Source organism: Hetaerina americana, unplaced genomic scaffold (assembly GCF_022747635.1).
Source record: "Hetaerina americana unplaced genomic scaffold, ioHetAmer1.1.p SCAF_44, whole genome shotgun sequence".
Classification (NCBI taxonomy): Eukaryota; Metazoa; Arthropoda; class Insecta; order Odonata; family Calopterygidae; genus Hetaerina; species Hetaerina americana.
In genome coordinates, this window is record NW_027287030.1 from 1,703,259 (window position 1) to 1,709,114 (window position 5,856).

The following is a 5,856-nucleotide window of genomic DNA, read 5'->3' on the forward strand; positions in this document are numbered from 1 at the left end:
GCATCCCCTGCATTTTCTTAGAAGTGAACTCCATTACTATTTTGACCACATACAGCATAATTATATATTTTATCGTTGCATATATGTAGCCTTAAAATTGATTAAAACCTCCTAGTACAGGAATATAATGGTGCCTTTGCTTTTGATTTGTATGCTGATGAGTATATTTTGTTCTACATTTTTTATTCAATGAAACAGTTGATTTTCCCAAATAAATTGCAGGGTAAATGGAGAGTATTTCTCATTGTTATTGCACTGTTTGACCAAAGAAATCAACAAAAGCATTTAGTGTAGAAAAAATTCTCTCTCTTTAAGACAAAGCATTGTTGCACACCTGTGCAGTTTCAATGGCAAAAATTATTGTATAAGTTGGAGTCATTGCAACATCCGCCATATTCATCCAATTTGGCCCAAATGACCCTTTTTAATATCTGTAAATGAAAAAAAATAGCTCAGTGGAAAATGAGGTAATTGCCAACAAATCAAGAAAGCATATTTTGAGGACCTTCTAAAATCCTACTTTTTGGTAGGCATAACAATGTTAGAGAAATGCTTGGAAAAGTTTACCGAGCTAAAAGAAGATTTTCGAAAAATAGAAAATTTCTACGTAAAATAATTTGTTTCTCTATTTTTGTAGTGGACCTTGTTTTCCTAAATCCATGTTGAGATGTGGATAATAGGTTATTTGTCTCAAGATATGATACAAGATGTTGATAAAAACTATTTCAAATATTTTCCCCAACTGGTTCAACAGGGATATTGGTCTATAAGAATTCATTGCCATTTTGCAACCTTTCCCTTTGTATATTGGCACAATTTTTGCTGATTTAAGAGGGCTTGGGAAAATTCCGGTTTTTAGGGATTCATTAATTAAGAACAGCAGCTGATCCTTAATAGCATTAAACGACCTTTTTATGACTATCCCTGGGATGTCATCTAATCCAGGGCTAAATTTGTTAGGGAATTGATTGATTATGTTGGTCAGTTCCATGGCTGAACATGGGAATATATATAATGAATGCATGAGTTAGGAATTTGAGAATAATTAGCTGAATTGACTGAAACTGTGGGATTTTGATGGGATAGGTAGAAATCATTCAGAATGGAGGCCATTTTAGAGTAATCTGATATAGCATTACCAGCGGAGTCCTGCAGTTGAAGATCTTGTACATTATGTGGACCCTTGGATTCGTTAATAATTTTCCAAATCTCTCTAGATTTATTGTCTGCATTGGTAAGTCTAAGGTTGTTGAAAGATATATTGGCACGCTGTAAGGTTTGGCGATAACTTTTCTTGAGTACTGAGTATTCTTGGCGATCCGCTGGATTTGATTTACTTTTGTAATACACTGCGGCATCTTTCATTTTCTTCCAAAGCCAGCGGATTTCATCAGAGACCCACTGACTTTTGTAGTTAACAGAAGAGCTATTGTTTTTTATATGCTTCAGGACACGGGGAAAGAAGATTTCAAAGTAATGTAGATAGGTGGAATAGAAATATTCAAAGCTAAGGTCAAAGGACTTCAAGGAAAACAAATCGGACCACTCATGGGAATTTAATAAGTCACAAAAGGCGATCATATTCTGATCAGAGAAATACCTTTTGTAGTATTTTTTACTTTCTTTGGATGTAGACACAGCAATTGTAGAAAGAAAGCGGGTAGTGATCTGATAGGTGGGCATTAATGGTATTTGTTTCGCTTTAAAGCTTTCGAACTATTCTAAAATTTCCAGCTTTGGTGATGCTAATTGCAATGAATAAAAGTAAAGTAAAAATATTACTCACCCCCTGGAGCATCAACCATCATGAATCCTTCAAAGTTTCTGTAAAAATGAAAAGAAACGATTTGAAAGAAATGAGTTGCTCAAAGTGCATTGTCTTACTAGTCTAAGTGTCTCATCTCAATGTTCATGTATTGCTTCCATCAATTCAATACTTTGAGATGATACTAATTAAAATTGCAATGGTGTAATAACCACATTAAATAGTTTAACTAGGGAATTAAAAAATTGTGATATTATTAATCCTGAATGGGTTAATCATGCATCCCATCCTTATCCTGCAACAAGTGCTGTTTTGCCAGTGGTTACGTTAAACAAAGTACAGAACCCACAACTTAGTATAAATGGAGAAATGGTTCAATACATCCAACAATTAAAGAGCTCATATTAATTAATTACTCATACCTTTGGACTCTTAATAAAGACATTTTCAACATTTTTGGTAGGTCTTACGTAGGCAGTAATAATAGTATACTTTTCTATACCATTCAATGAAGTTCTTCTCCATTTAGAGCACCACAATTATAAAGGATGGAAATGAATGCAGGACAATGACAAAACGCATGGATATCAGACGGTGAAATCAAGGAGTTAGAGAAATTTTTGTTACTAAAAAAAAGACTATTGGGTACTAATGAGAGGGAAATGGAAATACGTAACAATAGAAGAAGAAGCATTTAAAAATAATTAAATAATGAATTGAGGCAGGATACTAATAAAACAAAAAGCAGATAGAGACAGAAAAAAATATTTAGTCAGACAGTTTGTGATTAATAGATGTCTGAATAAATAATTGTGATCAATCATGATCTATCATCTCACAGAGTTTGTTAAAAAACTTTTCCGATTTAGAAGTGTATATTAAACGTAGGCTAGGACTGAATGAAGAATTCACATTAAAATAATGACATCGATTCTGTAATGCATTGATTTTCAATGAGGAGACTTAGGGAAACCTTGGCTCTACCATTACCCAACACGACTCAACATGCTGTTTTGCTCAATGCTCTCCTTCGATTCATTGCAAAAAAATAATAGGATAAAGAAATTATTGGCCAAAAATTTGCAAAATATCCTATCTTAATCTTATCTCAATCGACCCAACCGTCAGCATGCACACACACCGTACTTCGAACTCCTTGGGAGAGTTCTACGGATCCAGTTGCAGTACATATCTGATAGCACGGGGAGCAATTAAGGCAGGATATTTTAGGCATATGGTCGACACTCGCCATGGTCTCTCATGCTCGGTTAAGCGATAGCGTAATGGCCACTCGGCTACCGGTGCTCCGAACACTCCCTACCACAGCTTATACCTGAACGATGGCAAGGAAACAGAGTGCTATATATACCAACTTCTTCTGTAGGGATGCGTATGCGAGAGTTAAAGCTGAATGTTATTTAAAACTTAACTTATCCTCGTAAAATTCACTCCAGCAACCTTTTAAAATACTGTGTTGAGCAGTATAGAAAATGACATGGAACCATCATTTCAGCCTGCGGTTTCCAACCCGCGTTCTCTGCAAAACAATGCCATATATGAACTTTCTTTATTCCCAAACTCCGAGCCACAGTCGCCATTTGGCTGCGCATGGAAAAATATATAAGGTGGCGTTTAAATTCCACGCCACATTCCTCCCCGCGATCCGAATTCCGCTTTCTCCTGCCTCACCCCGTCCCTGACACCGCCTAATACCGCCTAACTCAAACTGCCTTCCCGGCGGCCGAACTCCCAGGTATCGGTAAGCAAAATTGTTGTCAGTGGGTAATCATGCTCTTATAAAATATTCACATATTATTTACAAGAACTGCTCTAGACCGCCGATATAATCAGTTAAATACGATTCTTTCGGATGAGTTGGAAGAAATGAACTTAAGTAGGTTTAAGTAGATGAGAAGCATAAATTCTGCTCATACATCCTTTGGACACATTTAAAACTTCGACCCTTACACAAATTATTTTAAATAAAATCCATATTAATTTCTCTAATCAACCTGAATAGTTGTCATATTATATAAGAAGGCTGCGGAAGATATAATGCCAGTCGGATATGAACAATGTCAACCTCTATGTGTCGGCTTGTCATATTCTTTCAATTCCATTCCCCGCGGTCTGTCCTTACGGATGTTCGCTCTCACTATATCCCTAAGTGGCGACATATGAAGAAACTAATTCTCCCTCGGAGTACATTTTATCCTACGTCAGGGGAAAGAAACCTCATTATTTTCGTCGAATATCTTTTTCTTGCATGAGTCATCAACAAAATTAAGAGACACAAAATAATGAAAGCCTTTATTTATTTAATGGCAATTATCCAAGTATTTTTCTTAAGATATAGTGACAGAAATTGGTAAATACGTTGTGTGTGTTGCTTGTGGGGGGAATACGGGAAAGGAAGTCTTGCGAAAGGAATGCGACCCGCGTCTGCTGTTTAGAGGCGTTCGGATCGCTGCTAGACTGGACCCCTGTTCGAGGGGTCAGCGTCAGGTAGGGTCACGAATTCACGATGCAATGTTTCATGGAGCAACGTTACGAGATGAAATGTTGTGTTGAGCTCGGAAAATTGGGTTCGGAGACCGTTACCATGGTTGAGTAAACCTACGTAGATGAAGCAATGTCACAAGGAATGGTTTTCCGCTGACACAAAATGTCTCGAGAGATTAGAGAGGAGGTTGACGAAGAGGAACGCCCTGTCAACGACACAGTGCGACGAAAATGCACAAAAAGTGAAGGACATGCTCGATTCCGATCGACGCCTTAGCGTTAAAATGTTAGCAGAAGAGTGCAATATTCCGAAAACCACAGTGCATCGCATTCTTACAAAAGATTAAGATATGAGAAACGTGTGTGCCAAGGTGCTGTCGGAGGTTTAGGTGCTGCTCGAGTGGAAATCTCGTGTAATCTCTTGAATCACTGTGAAAGTGATCGACAGCCCCGATTTGGCAGCGCCGGTCCTCTTTTTTATTCCCAAGAATGAAAAGGAGCTTGAAACGAAACCATTTTGGAACTATGGATAACGTCAAAAAAGGCCGTGACGAGGTCTCTGAACAAGAGGTTCTCGTCGACACCTTTCAGGAAGCGTACCGCGACTGGCATCGGTGTGACGATGCACAAGGGTGCCAATTTGAAGAATACTTTGATCTGCAATAAATTTTCGCCGCAGATTTATTCTAGTTATTTTTGGGACATATCCTTTACACATACTGAAGCTTAGCATATTTTCGTCGTGAAGGGTGACAACGATGGTTTTCAACAAAAAAAGCAGGAAAAACTCATCGTTAAATAATAACTGTAATAAGCACCAAGAAATCATTCACAAATACTATATTTTTACTATCAACTGAATAGAGAATTTTTAATTAATGCAGAAAATATATTATGAATAGTGCCATAATGATTTAAGATTATTCACCAAAATATTGCCATGGTTATTATATTTGTATTTGCAATTATCCTCGTCATTCAATGTATTATCACTCTTCCATTGCACAAAGGCAAACTTGGCTTATTTCATATATTCCACGTCGAAAGCCACGAGGCGATGACACGGGAAGTTATTTTGGATGCTTGGTGTCCTTTTAACTTCGGCAGAGCAAGTAAATAACATCTATACGACACGCCGTCTTATATGCGAGTTTGCAAAACTGTTTTGAAAAACAAAAAGGGGAATTGAGAGGCTGTGGAGTTAAGGAAGAATACTCACCACTTCGTTGTGATATCATTCGGTGGTTGAGAAACGGTGAGGGAGACAGAGAAGAGGAGAGATATTAAGATAGAGGTACAAAATGATTTGAATTTTCCCGCACATTGCGAAGAATTTACGGTCGGTTTCCGCAAACACGCAATGCCCCATCCCCTTAAATGTGTCCGTTACTACCGAATACAATCCCCTCCCCCCCAATCCTCCCCCCATCTCATTTCCCCCTCCCATTCCCCGGGCGCCAGTGCCATCCCTCCTCCCAATTTTTAACACCACCCGGCCACCGTATGATCCAATCCGTCGCGAATTGGGGCTCGCGCCGATGCAAAGAAATCAATCAGGCCCGAGCCACGAGACTGAGGGGCAGACATAC